The sequence below is a fragment of the Acinonyx jubatus genome, chromosome E1 (genome assembly GCF_027475565.1).
Source record: "Acinonyx jubatus isolate Ajub_Pintada_27869175 chromosome E1, VMU_Ajub_asm_v1.0, whole genome shotgun sequence".
NCBI classification, from domain to species: domain Eukaryota; kingdom Metazoa; phylum Chordata; class Mammalia; order Carnivora; family Felidae; genus Acinonyx; species Acinonyx jubatus.
In genome coordinates this window covers 50,113,108-50,131,150 of record NC_069397.1, presented here as the reverse complement: position 1 = coordinate 50,131,150, position 18,043 = coordinate 50,113,108, and positions in this window count along the sequence as shown.

Below are 18,043 nucleotides of genomic sequence, written 5' to 3'. Positions count from 1 at the left end.
AGTAGAGAATTTATAAGAGGACATTTTTAGCGAGAACAAAAATGTGAAAATGACCCTCAAGTATGATTTTAATCCTGGAATAATTCAAATACTTCTTTTTGGAAATTGCACGCTTTGTAACAAGTCATGTTTCAACTCAGAGTACTTGCTTCAGAAGTCGTTGGCACCTGAGTACCTTTTAGCTTATTTGTTCTAATGCATTAATATATTTTCCGATTTACACAGCATGTTGCAAACACTTTTCATTTGTCTGTGAACTTAAGCCTCTTGTTCCTTCATAGTTCTTTCAGGTCACCATTTGCTGGCCCTGGTCCTTTAATTTTCTATTTTGCTTTTAGAGTTATTCCCAGGGTGCCTGGGTGACTCAATGTGTAGGCATCAACTCTTGATTTCAGCTCAGGTCGTGATCTCACAGTTCATGGGATCAACCCTCGCATCAGGCTCTGTGCTGGCAGTGTGGATCCCACCTGGGATTCTCTCTCCTTCTCTCTCTGTCCTCCCTCTCTTTCTTTCTCAAAATAAATAAACAAACATTAAAAAAATATTTAGAGTTATTCCCTCCCCCAGTATAAAGTCTTTTACAGATCCATGTGTTTGGTATATAACTTCTTGGATTCACCAAATGGCTCCTAACAATATGGTTAGTTTTGGGCAGATTATTTAACTTGCCTCTGTTTATTCAAGTATAGAATGGGGAGACTAATCAAACTTTTTCATGAGCTGTTAGGAGAGTGAAATGAGACAATACAATATACAACAATGTTCAGGGGAAAGTTACATGAATATCAAACTGCATTTGCTCAATGAGTGTTAGGTATAGTCAGGAATATGCTATTATCAGGAATAGCTAATGTTATATCTATTATTAAGGTGTTATGAATCGATTGGGGACAAGGCTGAAAATATGGGGAAATTGAGGAAAGTTTAAAGGGAGAGTATTTAGATAGATAAAAGAGCTTAAAGGAAACTCACAGGGATACTGAAGTACACTGGGCCACCCACAGCATAAACAGGACTGACAAGAGGTATGGCCTTTGGAAGAAAAAAAACAGCAGGTATCTAACCACAGCTTAGCAGAAAGAGGACCCGTGAAATCATAGCTGACCTCACTCTTCCACGATGACCGCAGATTGGTTCTCTCACAGGCTGAACCCAACTGGAAGTCAGACTACTAAGGAGACAAGTTGATGAAGGCTACAAAAGTCAGCCTCCCAAGGCACCCAGCAGGTGTGCAGTGGGAAGGCATGATCTTGAGGTGATAAAGGAAGCTATCTGCTCTCTCCTTGATTTGGTCTTCCAACATCCACCCCTCATGATCTTCCCAAAGAAAAACATATGCCCCCAACAGAGGGAACCTACAAGTTCTCTACAGCAATCGTCATGAGCAATGTTCATTTGGACATAGTCCCCCTTAAAACCTCAAACTTTGGGGCACCCAGGTGGCTCTATCAGTTAAGCACCAGCTCTTGGTTTTGGCTCAGGTCACAATCTCACGGTTTGTGAGTTGGAGCCCCACGTTGGGCTCCACAGCTGGCAGCACAGAGCATGCTTGGGATTCTCTCTGTCTCCCTCTCTCCATGCACCTCCCCCACTTATGCCATCTCTGTCTCTCTCAAATAAAGAAACTTTAAAAAGAAAAAAACAAAACAAAACAAAAGCCTCTCAAACTATAGTCACCTCCAGTTTTATTCACAAAATACCCGGGATTAAAGAGGAAAGAACAAATACAGAACATTGCTAAATGTTTTACTGCAGGTTGTGGTGTTTACATGGACAGTTCCATCAAGTGTTCCCAATAGCTCAACTTCCCCAGGTTCAGTCTGTGATTTTCCCATTTCATTCTGCCATCAAAAGTATTTGTCTGGGTACTGGGTTGGCTCAGTCGGTAGAGCACTCAACTGACTCTTCATCTCAGAGTCATGAGTTCAAGCCCCATGTTGGGCATAGAGCTCACTTACAGAAAAAAAATAACTTGAATAAAAAGAGTAAAGTGAATCTTTTTTGTGCAAGTATTTGTCATGTACATATGATCAATTTATGATATGGTTTTATAATTATACAAAGGTTAGATCCTTAGACTCACAAGTCTATCCTTATATATTAATGGTGCAAAAATAAGATGTCTACTACATTAAGAGATTCTGCATTAATGAAAAGAACTGAGTTTTTGAGGTGGTGATTTTTAGTGCTGTACAAGTCCAGAAGTTATTTGAGGACAAAAATTGTTTCTGATGCTTCCCAAATTAGACCTTAGGAAGCCAACTGTGCTTTCTGTTTAAGAAGAGCTGTTGAGAAACACTCAAAGAGATACCAGGTTTTAATTTTATATTGGAAAGGTAACATACTTGGTGGTGTCTTTGTAAATAATTCACCATCACAAACCCCCTAATGAACGCTCTGTGACAGAGGTAGAAAACTCCTTAAAAGTATACCTTTTTTTCTATCGTGCTGAAAACTATAACTTCCATCCTTCACAGTGTCTGACACACTAGAGGCCTCTCAGTAAATATTTGTTGAGAATAGAGACAGGATAAGTGAACAAAAATGATGAAAGAAAGCAAAGGTACATAATACGAAGTGACCATTACAGCACCCAGATTTCTGACTCCAAGCGTTGAAGCACAAATATCTTTATTTCTGGACCAAACAAAATGCGTCCGTGCACCAAATCTGTTGTTTATAGAAGTGTGACTGTAGCAGTGGGACCAATACCCCTCATGTGGAGCGATCATTGGGAAAACTCCATGATAATTCAAACCTCAATTCCCTCAACCGTACATTGAGAAGATATAGTGCCTATATTATAGAGTCGTTGACAGGGTTAAATAAGATCTAACTCCTGGCAATTAGTGTTCAATAATGATAAGAACACGAAAATGACTATTATGGATCATAGCTAATATTTATTGGGTATTTGTTATGTTTCAGTTGCTGTTTTGTTATTTTACATACATCAATTTAAACTGAACAGGCAAGGGAGCCTGGGCGGCTCAGTCGGTTAAGTGTCTGACTCTTGGTTTCCGCTCAGGTCATGATCTCATGGTTTGTGAGTTCAAGCCCTGCTTTAGGCTCTGTGCTGATGATGCAGAACCTGCTTAGATTCTCTCTCTCTCCCTCTCTCTCTCTGCCCCTCCTCCACTTGTGCACATGCTCTCTCTCTCTCTCTCTCTCTCTCTCTCTCTCTCAAAATAAATAAATAAATAAACTTAACAAAAATATTTACTTTAAACTTAACAGACAATATGTGGCCCCAGGTTAGAAACTTAGACTCCTTACCACTGTACTCATTAAATAAAAATGGTTGTCTGGACTAGAACTCCTTCCTCTAAACCAGTCTAGGTAACATTCACATCTCATAACATCACATCTCCCTAGCTGGGGTATGGGGAAGTGAGTGGTTCCTGGACTTTTCCTGAAAATTCCCTTGATTTGGAAAATACACTTAATAGATTGTCATTTGTGGCAGCAAATGACAGAAAATTCCTTGACCTCCCTCTGGCCTTCAAGCCAACCACAAAATCTTCAAGTACAACTGAACAAAGGGAAAGGGAAAGAAACAGAGGGGTGGGGGTGGCGGGAATCAGGTTTCCTGCTTCAGTAGTGTCTCCCCAGAGAGTCTTGCCAACTGGTAAGATGCTACTTTTTCATCTCTCTGGGGCTGACTGCTGAGCCAGCTGGGTTCCCTCAGTCTAGAATATCTGATGGAGATTTAGGCTTGACACCGTGGTTGCCTTTGTTTTTCTGACGAGGACACTTAAGTATTGGGGGATTTTTTATGTGAGACAATTAGGAGCCTAGAACACCATTAGCTAGACAGAGGAGCAAAGCCCTTTCCTGGCAGAAATGTAGACTGCAGAAGATGTTTATTGCCAGCCTCTGACTCTAATAAGATGCTTCAGGCAGCTTTGCCCTGCAATTGAGAAGAAGCACACACACAGCCCAATTAGAAGCAAATGACTGTAGTCTTTAGTGACGAACGGGAATTCCAAGATGTAAACAGAAATACAAGATTGATTCTAATGTTTTGAGAGGAATTTTTATCACGGTATTACAGTTTTCAAAGCAAAAATGTCAATAAAAATGCCGTACATTAGCTCAGGAATTTTTTTTAAAAAATTTAACATTTATTCATTTTTGAGAGAGAGAAAGAGACCTAGCACGAGCAGGGTAGAGGCAGAGAGAGAGGGAGACACAGAATCTGAAGCAGGCTCCACGCTCTGAGCTGTCAGCACAGAGCTAGATGTGGGGCCAGAACCCATGGACTGCAAGATCATGACCTGAGCCGAAGTCGGATGCTTCGCCGACTGAGCCACCCAGGCGCCCTATTAAATCTATTTATGACAAAAATAATTGGTTAAAGCATCAAGCTATCTCAAGTTTCAGAAGTTTCCTTAAACTATCATCCAATTCTTCTCCTCAGACTACATCGTAGAAACAATCTGTAATGTATGTGAATTTTATACATTAATTTTAAAATCACTGAGAAGTCAAGAAACCTAACTACAGGTGCTTAACCGTATGTGATAGACCTCCCTCGCAACTGTTGTCAGGATTCAGTGAGATAATGCAAACATTTACCAAATAGTTATTGAGCTCACTCTGTCAGCCACCATTTTAAGCCCTTGGGAAAGATCTGTGAACAAATGTATTCCCCATTCTTGATAAACTTACATTTCTGGTGGGGGCTGGAAGGCAATTACAAAATGTAAATATAGGTAAGTAAATTATTTAACATGGTAGAGGTTGGTAAATAAACATTGAGCAGGATAAGAGGTAATGGGGAATGTCTGAGGTAGGTTGAAGAGGGGAGTTCAGTTTTTAATAGTCACAGACCCCTTTGAAAATGTGACATTTGAGCCAAACAGATTTAATAAGGTCAGAGAGTTAGCAATGAAGATGTCTGGGGGAAGAGCATTCTGGGTGAAGAAAACAACCAGTACGTAGAGTCTAAGTTCCAAACATGCTCTGGTTGTTTCAGAAACAGCATGGAGGCCAAGGTATTTGGAAACAAGGGAGAAAGATAGAAGCAGGAGGAGACAGATTCAAAGAATGAACAGGGAGTGAGATCCTACAGACTCCAAAGGCCATTGAAAGGCCTTTGATTTTACTCCCAGTGAAATAGGAAACAATCAGAAGGTTTTAGCAGAGCGAAGGCATGATCTGAGTTAGTATTTAAAAGTGATCCTTCTGATTATTGTGTTGAGAAAAGACAGGACAGGCTGGGCAGAAGCAGGGGACATGTGGAAAACTAGTGTAGTAACTCAAGCAAGGGATGATGGGGTCCAGTCCAAGGTGGTGATATACAGACAGAACTGAAAATGAAGAGCCTGGCTTGAAATTCAGTATCAGCTCTTACTATCATTTGAAGGAAACGGCTGATACGATGACATCTCCCACTATTGTCTTTCCCAGAAAGGCCGGTACAGTTTGTGAATAACATGGAGACATTTACTTACTGAACCGCAAAATTCCTCTTCCCCTCTGAGCTTTAGTTCAGTTCAATTCTGAATCTAATCAAAGTAAATGGTGTTTAGATTTTTTTCTCCCCTCTAACAACTTTATGATCACTAGCTTTTATGACTCCCTCATAAATCTGCCAATCTGGGAGTCTGTTTTATATGGTATTTTGGCTCTGGACCATTGAAAATAATGGTTTAACTCCCATCCATATTTTTGGCATCAATTATATATTTCTGTATCTGTTTCCATCCCTTCCTATACACAATTTGCTTTTTAATCATTCTTTTCTCAACCATGGGTTTCAACTATTTTCATTCATTCATCACTCAAGTATCTTCACTTTAAAGTGGTAAAAATATATTGGACAGATGCAGTCTCTAAACTAATTGTAGCCCTAACTTAAGGCATAGATAAGGTGAAACTAGTAAGTAGTTAATGCCAGCTAACACATGTTAAAATGTGACTTTAAGGAAGATTTTTAGAAATTGAAATGCATGTACCACTTTATACAAATATGTTTAACAGATGTATGAAACAAAACTAATTATTAAAATTTCCTTTCTGGGAAAAGTTATTTGTGGCCAACTTTAAAAGGCAAGGACTTTGTCCTGGGCAGGTATTAGCAGCTTAATAAATCTGAATAAATTATATCCACATCTTTGAATTTAATGCATTTTCCAGAGGGCCAAAAAGATGTAATTCTACGTCCTGAATTCAAGCTCGCTCATTCATTCATTCATTCATTCAACACCTAATATTCGTTGAACACTTATTATGTTTCAGGTACTCTGGCAGCACTAACAATAAAATGTTGAACAAGCACTGAACTAATTTCTGCTCTCATGGAGCTTATAGTCTGATGGAGGTGCCTGGGTGGACATTAACAAAATCACATTAATGAACAGGCCATGACAAGGGGAGGAAAATGTTTCCAGATGAAAAGAACAAATTACCATTCTATAACAACGAGCTTCATAGATAAAAAGAAAGCAAATATTGTGTCTATTCTTATCAAATGGAACTCTGCTGTGGAGGTTGATTTACAAATATTTAAGAGGCTAAAAATGGGGGACCATCAAAGATATCCTTGGAAGTCCAGTAGTTATGATATCAATCATTTCCCAAGTAAGAGACACCACTTGCTTGTATTGGTACTTTTCTTCCCACAAGAAAATACTGTGATAAGAGCTTACTCTACATTAACATCTATTCCATTTGTGGGTTTCCATACCGCTGTGCCCATTTTCATCACCATTTGATAAGCTTTCTACTGGTGGAAACCTGTGAGAATCCCTCAGATTTCTGGTATCTTTTTCCCCAGTAGGCAAAATATTCAAGGAAGTTAAAGTGTGCTCACTTCTGCCCAAAATAGAGTTGGCAAAACACGTGTCCTTGTGTTTGAGTGCCTACTATATGATGGGCGATGTGCTAAAGACTGAGGGTACAGCATAACTGAGGAAAAGGAATTGGGTGGCTTAGAGAAATAAAGGCACATCCCTAGGGACTCACAGTTGGGAAGAAGCAGACCAGAAGTTCAAATCTAAGTGTTTTGACTCTAAAGCTCATGGATGTTCCATATTTAGCCTGATACCTTTGTAACGAAAAGAACCATCCTTTTCTTTCCAGATTTTAAATATCTGTGAGGAACCTCTACTCTGATTTTAAACCAAACAAACAAGAAACAACCTAATAGGACACATAGGAGGTACACCCTAAAGGGCACAGTCTCTTTTATCCTAAAAACAACATGCAGACAAGTGACAGAAGCTTGTTTCAAAAATCCTTCTGCTCCCACAGTGCTTCAAGGAACACAAGAGAAGGAAGAATAGTTTGATTCAGGAAGACCTCAAATAAAAATGAGAAAACCACCCAATGTCCTGGCAATGTCGTCCATTTATCATTTCTGTTCACCTGTGTGTTATTTTCTTTTCTTTGGAAAACAAGCTTTTTCTTTAGTACTCCCGTGATTAAACATGGCCACCCCACTACTTCTGAATTTGCAAATTCTGTTTTCTAGTAACCATCATAGACCAATTAGCGTCGCTCATCAAACTTTCAAAATTACATGGGAGACAACCTGATTAGCCTGGTCTTGGCCAAGGGTCCACTTCAATCCAGGCAGCTGCTGGGGAGGGGAAAACATAATAGGCCGTGACTAATAGGACCCAACTTCTATAGGGGCAAGAATCAGAGAAGAAAATAAAGGGCAGAGGGGATAAGAGATGGACAGAGACTCCAGTAAGTGGCCACATGTCGCATAGCTTAAAAGTTTTAAAATGTATGAAATAAAAATGAAAGAAGAGAGCAGCATGTCATTAAACTGTGTTCTCAATTAAAATGGAGACAGGCATTCCTGGGTGAAATAGGTCAAATAGAATGAAAGTGAAAATTTGACTCAAAAAGGAAGTCGAGATGTTGTGATCAAGGTTTCTAATGAAGAAGGACATGTATAACAAGATGCAATGTGTGTCATGATGCAGGGAGGAAACTAAAGTGAGGACATTAGTAAGGATTAAGGAAAAAAAGGGGGTTCATTATAGAAATAATGCCAGATATGTTTTCAAGGTAAAATTATGGCAGATATTAAAGGCCCTAGGGAAAACTTCAAGTCTTACAGTTAAGAAATGGAAATTGTTGGAAACCAATTTGACAATAAATTTCATACTTAAAAAAAAAGAAAAAGAAACGGAGATGTAAGTTTTCAACTGGAATTATACAGTGCATGCAAACAAAATTTTAAAAAAATTAAAAAAAAAAGATTAATCTGGGAAAAGTGACCCGATAGTGGAGGTACTCTCATAGCACTGGAGTCCACAGGGTGCAAAATTTCAATGTTGGAAACATCAGGGCAAGGAAAAAAAAAAAGTCATCGGAAACTATGTGTAACCCAAGCTTGAAATGAAGCACTATTCGTTAGAGTTATGATCCATTTAAGTGACCATATCATTAAATGGTAAATTGATAACTGAGTTTAGACACAGATTGTGGAAAAATAAATGAGGGAACAAGGAGATCACTGGAATTTTCAAAAAAATTTTTCAAGTCATGGGTTTTTTGTTTTGTTTTTAAAGGCAGAACTTCTGCATAATGTATCTTCCATAAGCCAAAACGTCTATCAAGTTTACCTGAGATTAGGTTGGTGTATAATTATGAGCTAGTTTGTATATAATTAAGAGAATTGGTTTATCAGCTGTTTAGTCTCAGAAACACACATTTTAAGATACTGAAATTCTTAGGTTCTTTTCCTTGAGGTTAATTTTTTTTCTGCTTATTTGCTCTTAAACCAAAATCTCCCAGCAACGATTTGGAAGGTAGAGGCTGTGGAACACTGGTCTACACTCCAAGAAGAAACATGTCTGGAGAATTAACTCCAAACTCTCTGAAATAGAGATAGACAGGCCACTGAATGCAATATACTGTGTTACCGTAATATACACCCTGTTCTAATTTACGCAAATCCTATGTCCAGGATCTTTTTCACAGAAACAACTCTTTCCACTTTAGATGATACCTGGAATGTCCCTCCCCAAAGAAAATTCTCCTGTATTATCCTCTCCAATGAAGTCATTATTTCCCCCACCATCTATTTGGGAGAGAAAAGGTATGCCCAGGTGGGTCCCAACCCAACCATCTTTCCTCTTGTGAAGTCTACAGCAGCTGTTAAAATATCCTTTAACCATTTGATTATTATGAAGCTCCAGGTTCCAAGACCCATTTTCACCTTCCTTCATCGTTTCAGCAATTAGCTCATCTTTTTCTTTGGTGCCAAGTCCCTCAAGATTATCTGTAGATAAACTTTGAGGGTCATGGCCATGTGTGGTACCTGAAACACATAGCTCCATAACTCAGCTTTGGAACCTTTTAGTTGTACTTTAAACAGTAATATAGTATGATAGTTAATGCTATAGACAATAACACCAGACTTCCTGCTTTAGAATCTTGGCGGTCTTTTTTTAATCACTTATTAAGATATCATTGGTATAAAATGAACCATACTTTTAAATGTGTGTAGTTTAGTGAGTTTGGACATTTGCAAAGACCTGTGACACCATCACTAAACTCAAGGTAATAGACATATATCCAACACGTCCCGGAGTTTCCTGGCATCCGTGCACGTGTGCATTTGTGTGTGTGCGTGTGTGTGCATTGAACACTTAATAGGAGATCTATATCTGTAGATGATATTACAGAACTGAATCAGTTATTACAGCAGTTTTCAAAGTTTGGTTTGCAGACTCCTGGGCATTCCCAAGACTCCTTCATGAGGTCCAAGAGACCCCAACATTTTCATGCTAGTACTAAGAGGTTACTTGTTTTTCACTAATAGTGAAGAAGTCATGGCAGGTAAAGCTGTTGATGCTTCAACACAAATTAGGCAGAGGCACTAAATGGTACTTGGAGTCATTGTTATTTTCACAACCACACATGCACTACGTTAAAAAAAATGACAGTTTCACTTAGGAACATTCTTTAGAAAGCAGTAAAATTTGTTAATTTTATTAAATTATCAGGAGTATACCTATTTTTTGGAATTCTTAAAATTTATTTTGAGAGACAGAGAGAGAACACAAGTTGGGAAGGGGCAGAGAGAGAGAGAGAGGGAATCCTAAGCAGGCTCTGCACGGTCAGCCCAGAGCCCAATGTGAGGCTCGATCTCATGAACCATGAGATCAAGACCTGAGCTGAAATCAAGAATTGGATGCTTAACCAACTGAGCCACCCAGGCACCCCAGCCGTGTACATATTTTAATTATTTTGTGTGATGGAACAGGAAACCATCCTAAAACACTTCAGCTGCCTACTGATGTACAGTGGCTGTCTTATGCTTATGCAATTGAGTGATGAGTTGAACTTGCTTCTTTTTTTCAGGGAACACTATTTTTACTTGAAAGAACAATTGACAGACAACTATGGTTATTCAGACTTTGGTATTTGGATTTTTTTTTTTTTTTGAAAATGAACAAAGTAAGCCTGTCAGTTCAAGGAATTAAATTGGCAGTAGTTGCTGCCAGTGATAAAATCTGAACTTTCTTTTTTAAAAAAAGTTTTTTTAATGTTTATTTATTTTTGAGAGAGAGAGACAGAGCACGAGTGGGGGCAGAGAGAGAGGGAGACACAGAATCTGAAGCAGGTTCCAGGCTCCGAGCTGTCAGCACAGAGCCCGACGCGGGGCTCAAACCCACGAATCGTGAAATAATGCCCTGAGCTGAAGGCAGACACTTAACCAACTGAGCCATCCAGTCACCTCTAAAATTTGAACTTTCATGAGAAAACTGGAATTGCGGAAACCTTATTTATATTGGCCGCTGTGAATTTTGCTGCCTAACAATATTTAAGACATTTATGGATTTTGATAGCAACATTAACAATGTTTTTATATTATGGAATAAAATGTATCAATATTTAGAAGGTGTAACTCTATGAACTAATATTTTCCAAATGATCAATGCAGGATGATACAAAACTACACAAAAATAAGACACATTTAAAGGGCAGGATAGACCAATGGATCTTAACGTAACAGAAGACAAATGTTCATTGATAGGGTTTCAGATTTTATGTTGTACATAATTAAGAAATTGCCACTTGCTCCATACTGGTAGGCTATCAAAGAATATTCCCAATTATCTCAAAGGGCTATTAAAATTATTCTTCCCTTTATGATCACACAGTGGTTTTCTTTATATACTTCTACCAAAACATATCACAACAGATTGACCACAGAAGGAGGTATAAGAATACAGATATTTTCAATTAACTTAGTACAGAGATTAAAAAAAAATGGTAAGGGGAGCCTGGGTGGCTCAGTCCGTTAAGCGTCCAACTCTGGATTTCAGCTCAGGTCATGATCTCATGGTTCGTGAGTTCAAGCCCTGCTTCAGGCTCTGCACTCATAGTGAGGAGCCTGCTTGGGATTCTCTCTCTCCCTCTCTGTCTGCTCCTCCTCCACTTGTGTGCTCTTTCAGAATAAATAAATAACCCTCCCCCAAAAGATAAAACGATACCCCTCTTCTCACTGTTTGGAAAATATAGATTTTCATAAATATATTCACATAAAATGAGTTTTCATTACACTGTTTTTTTTTTTTTTTACAATATTTTGATCATTTAGAAGGTATGGGGAATAGGCCAATATTGCTAAGGCCTATTAAGGCATTGAGGAGAAAAATGTCAAGCTCAGATTAGCTAATTACCAACTTACAGCCTCATGTGAAAGTTGAAAAACCTCTATGTCGATGTTTAAAGAAACCCTCCTTTCTGCAGCTGAGGAGAAAATGAAATTGAAGATGGGGTCAAGGATTTTATTTAAGAGAAGGAAAACTTGGAAGAGATCATAGCCAGTCTAATCAAGTCTCCTGCAGCAAAGCCAGCACCATGAAGGGAAAACACCAGAACCCTGAATTTGGGAAGGGCTACCTAGATAGATGCATTCAATTACATTGCATCCCCAGAGGCTGAATCCCATAGCCTGCTTGGACCGGTGGCTCCCTGCCTCTTACTAGGGAACAGCCACCATTGGCTTACCTGAAGCTGAAACTTACTCACCTCAAGATTCACCCACCCTCCCTTCCCTGGCAGTGTGACCTAGGGCCAAACACAGGCATGGCTCAACCAGAAAGTGTGGGTCTTGGTAACAAAGGAGGGGTTACACAGACTGAGCTGCAGAGTCTATTAATGCGTACTGTTAGAAATGGGAGAACAGGTCTGGAGGCTCACTTAAGTGTTAGCTCAAGAAAGAAGAAGAAAGGCAGAATATTAAACTGATTAGGAAAGAGTGTGTGGACAGGATGTACTCCCATAATCCAGGATCTAATGCCTTGGCAAGGGCCGCTGAAGCCAGTGTCGCTAGTTTTTTGTTTGTTTGTTTGTTTGTTTGTTTAATGTTTATTTTGTTTTTGAGAGAGAGAGAGAGAGAGAGACAGAGAGAGAGAGACAGAGAGACAGAGTGTGAACAGGGGAGGGGCAGAGAGAGAGGGAGACACAGAATCCAAAGCAGGCTCCAGGCCCTGAGCTGTCAGCACAGAGCCTGATGCAAGGCTCGAACCCACGAACTGTGAGATTATGACCTGAGCCGAAGTTGGACTCCCAACCGACTGAGCCACCCAGGCGCCCCATTGCAACTTTTAATATACAGCTGAGAAAGCCCCTGGAAGCTTAGGAGAAAAATAAGTGACTGATACTAAATGGTAGAGTCCAGAAACTCTTAGCAATGCGTCGGAGGGAACAAAGGACTCAGGAAAATGGACATACCAACTTAGATCTACTACATGAGACACAGAATCCTAACCATGTTCCTCAGGAACTCAGGGAACAGTCCTTACATATGTCTGGGTATGAGCATTAAGATGTATTATTATTCTGGATAACAGGCATGCTGATGTTGGGGAAAAATGCTTCCAAAACATTGCAGATTTTTATATAGTTAATATGGAAGCTATATAAAGAGCCAAAAACATAAGAGGTTTAAAGTAATATTTGTGATGGAAGGGAAACACTGTATTATTTCAGTTTGCCTCAGTTGATTTTTGCATCCGCAAATTTTATATAATTGGATACTGTAATTACAGATTTACACTCCACTTTTAATATAATAGCATGCATTTTATTATGTAACATAGTCTTAACAACCTATGTTATTAATAACAATATTATAATTGTTATTATAATTTTAATAATAACAATATTCCAGTACCTAGGCTACATGATTTATTTAATCACTGTAGTTTCTTTCCTCATTCATCTACATTGAACATTTCTTTTATCATGCCATTGGACATATTTATACACTTTTCTTCTATAAGAGTACTTATTTTTGTATCTCATCAGATCCTCAACCACAATTGTTAATCATTATTTATCTTTTTAAAGTTCTACTAATTTGAGAGAAGAATTGTGATGTGTTGTGAAACACCATTTACGTGAGGGCTTAACATTTCTAAAATTCATTTTTTACAGAGAAAAAAATCTCTCTACAGAGAATGAATCTCTCACATCCTTCCTCTTACTATCCACTGAATGTTTCTGTTATTAAGTTGTATGGACTCTATATTTATTGTGAATATTTCTCATTTCCCTATATGTAGAAAAAAAATCTCACTTATTGGCCATTTCAGGGGATCCATCCTTTCCTTTTAGTGTAGGAAGTCATCTCTATTTCAATACTTTGATAGACATTTTATTTATTTTAAGAAATATTTAATTATTTAATTTTCAGGTCTTATCATTTTAACCTTGTCTGGGTATACAGTATAATATCTCCACTTATTTTTGTCCCCCCACATTAATTTTCCTAGAATGTTGTGTAAAATAGTCTTTGTCTTTTCAGATATCTGACATTTCCTTTATCATATATATTTTTCCACATTGTGAAATTGATTTAAAACCAATATTCAGGGGTGCCTGGGTGGCCCAGTAGGTTAAGTGTCTGACTTTGGCTCAGGTCACGATCTCACAGTTCATGAGTTCGAGCCTCATGTCAGGCTCTGTGCTGACAGTGTGGAGCCTGGAGCCTACTTCAAATTCTGTCTCCCTTTCCCTCTGCTCCTCCCCTGGTCTTGCCCTATCTCTCTCTCTCTCTCTCTCAAAAAAAAAAAAAAAAAAAAAAAAAAGAAAGAAAGAAAGAAAAGGAAAGAAAGAAAGAAAACAGATACTCATTCACACATACTAAGTTTTCATGATACTCTCTTGAACAGCTGAATTTTTGTTGGCACAATTAAAGGCATTGAAGACTGAGACCAATTCTTAGCCATATTTATAGCAGTTGCTACTACAACACTGAAATTTCTCAGGGTCTTTAACACTTCACAAAGTTAGCTTGTTTTACCTAGTTTTCCTTGGGCACGACATTTTCTCTGAATAAAACTGGTCTTCACACTAATACCTCTCTTTTAAATACTCAGGATTCAAAACTCTTCTATGTTTCGATACATATGTGCTTTTCCTTTGGCCTGACTCAATGTTATGCTTCTCACTTACACTCACCCACTCAACTTAGCTCTCAATGTAATAGACATTGCCCTTGCAGCATGTGTGTTCAGATGCAGCAAAATTATTCATAGATCTAGATTAGGTAGAATGGGATTATTGGTATCAATCAAGTCCTTCCACAGATGACACCTACAAAAACTATGTAACATTTCACAACAACAACACAAAACCTCTTTCCCACTTCAGGAAGCAAAAAGGAAAAAAAAAAATGCAGAAAGGACCTGAACATTCAAGATGCTGGGAGAGAATATGCATTGAAGTGAGTCAGACATTCCTGGCTACTTTTCTATCTGAGGCTCATCCCTAAAGAGCTGAGGGGCTAGGACAAAAAACAGGAGTGGCTTAAAACTTTCAACAGTATTGCAGTAAGAGCCAAACAGCAGAACTCGGGATACCCAAGGCAGCAAAGGCCTTGAGGGGCCAGAGAAAGGGCACACAGAGATCAAAGTCCAACATAATGCGTTGATGTTCCCCATAGACCTTTGTTAATACTAAAGGTGTGCAGCTGGTGGGGGAGACCTTGAGAAATCAAGCATAACGTGGCAGCAGGTAACTGGCAACAAACTATTGGCAGTCTCATGGTATATAGAAATAATAATTTCAGAGGAGATCCCTCAAGGTTTACATATCAGGAGAATGAGTGCTCTGGAAACAGACCAACTCACCTCTCATAAATGCTATGTCATAGGCTGCCATGAGAAAATTAAATATTTTCTATGGAAAGATATTATCTTCCAAAGCCTCAATAATTATTCATATACAATAGCTGATATTCAATAAAAAAATCAAGAGACATGTCATAAAACAGGACCATTAAAAAAAAAGGAGAGAGAGAAAATAGATAGAGATTTGGAGGTGATCCAGTCATTGAGGTTTTCAGATGGAAGATTTATGATGATCATATATTCAGAAAGCATGAGGGCAGACTAGGCAATTTTAAAAAGCAGATGAAACTTATTTCAAAAGTTAAATGGTGGGGCATCTGGGTGGTTCAGTTGACTAAGCATCCAACTCTTGATTTTGACTCTGGTCGTGATCCCATGGTCATGAGACTGAGTGCTGTGTTGGGCTCCATGCTTGGGATTCTCTCTGTCCCTCTCTCTGCCCGTCTGCCTCTCTCTCACCATCTCTCCTTCTCAAATAAAATAAAATAAAAAATAAAAATTAAAATGGAAGATCCTGCCATAAAGAAAAAAAAAAGCGTAAGTTAAATTAAGAACTCAATGGATTGCTAATGAAATAGAACAGAAAGAGAATGATTCGATTATAAGGTAGGTAAAATATCAGACTAAAACCCAGAAACGAAACATAGAAAAGGATATAGGAGATACATGGAACATGGTGGAAAGTCTAAAATACACATAATTTGATTCCTAGGACAACAGGTGAAGGAGGATGGGTCAGAAGCAATATTTGAAGGAATACTGACCAACAATTTTCCAAAAATGATTAATACATTAACCCATAGATTCAAACATTTGACAAACCCAAACAAGCTAGATAAGAAGAAAAATTACACACAGGCACATCAAATGAAAGGAGATACAGTAAGTCTGTGGTTTTATTTTTCAACCAAAAAGACAGCTTCTGGAAGACCCTTTCCCCCCAAATTAACCTATAATTCTAAATTGAGCAAACTTTTTCAAAAGAAGGTGAAATAAAGATATTTTCAGGGGAAAAAAATACCAAGGTAATTTACCACCAACATTAAAGTGAATATTAGGGGTGTTCTTTGAAGGAACATCAGCTGGAAACACTGAATAAAGAACAAAAGAGTTCTTACATGAATAAGTCTGAATATTGACTTTAACAATAATGCCATGTAGGAGTTAAATGTATATAAAATAAAAATATCCAAGGAAGGGGCGCCTGGGTGGCTCAGTTGGTTAAGTGTCTGGCTCGTGATTTCGGCTCGGATCATGATCTCACAGTTTGCAAGATGAAACCCCACGTCAGGCTCTGTGCTGACGGTGCGGAGCCTGCTTGGGATTCTCTCTCTCTCTCTCTCTCTCAAAAATAAATAAACATTAAAAAAAATATCTGAAAAGTAGAAGAAAAGATGGATGTGGGGAGCAAATGAAGTCAGTATTCTGAAGTCCTTGCATTGTCCAGGTAGTGATAATAGCACTCCCTCAGTTATTATGGGATGTTGTACTCTGAATATTAACAGACTAGTAACATATTGTACAATTAACAAGCTAATAGGCAAGGAAAAGAAACTATTGGACCCTTCCAAAGAATAAGGGAAAATATGGGAAATATATAAATTAATAATAATAATAATATATACATACAAGCAATAATAAACATATAGAATACTCCAACTAGAAATATATTAAAAACAATATCCTATAATGGAAATGAAAAACCTATGATAAAGAGAAAATTATATAAACATAATGTTGAAGAAAGATGCCTGACCCAAAAGATTTCATCTGCGCAGGATTTTTTAAAAAACAAGCAAAATTAATCTATGAGCTACAAATTAAAATGATGGCTATCTTTGTGTGGAAGAAACTCTAGAAATGCCGTCAGAGAATTTCTGGGGCACCATTATGTTCAACATTTTGATGCGGCCTCACCTTATAAAATTCTTTAAACTGCATACTTGTGATTTGTATGATTTTCTAAAACTCTTCAATACTATAATTAGAAAAAAGGCCTCACTTAAAAAGTGATTGGTGGTGAATCTCTAAGTATTTCAAATTCTTGGAGTATTGCTCAAAATACTGAGAATCCATGTTGTACATAGTATCTCTTAGCAGCAATATCCATTTTGATTTCTTGCTTATTTATCGTTTCACCTATAACAAGTCTATGAAATGGTTTATTATCTATTAGATCAGTCCTACCTTAAAGCTTTTTAACTTTGAAAAGTATCATAGCTAAGGGAAAACATATTTACATATATTTTAAAAGCTGGTAACTGGTTTGTTTGATAGGCTATATATATATATTTTTTTTCCCACAGTATATAAGGATGATGAGGATCATGAAGATGATGGTGATAGTTATTTTTTTATTAATGACATTTACTGAGCATTTCATTTATTCTAGGCATTGTTGTAATCATGTTCATTACCCTTAGCCTTGCAGCGATCCCAGGATATATGAATATGTTTCAAAAGACACCAGTGGGCCTGCATTTGCTGGTTTAATATTGATTTAATGTATTTAGGACACTTGAAAAATATATAAAAACATTTATGACAAAATAAGAAATGTGTTTATATGTACGACAATGATTTTACTATTATTTTACTGTTATATGTACGACAATGATTTTACTAATTATGAAAATTACTTCCACAAACTCCTTTTTATTTCTTAGCAACTATTCGTCTTATTCCACAGTAGCTTTAAAAATGGTTTATTCTGAAAACAGGAGTTCATTCACTGGCTTTTCTCTTATTGGCCCATGTATTTCTTCCTGGGTGTGCTATTTTTCCTTTTGTTTTGACATCAGATGAGGCATTTGTACATTGTAGGAATTTCACATTGTATCTATAAATTATAATATGGTGATGTTCTAAACCACATTAAAACTGTCAGCTAGTGATTTTTTTAAAGGATCTGTTGCTGAGGAGAAAATCTG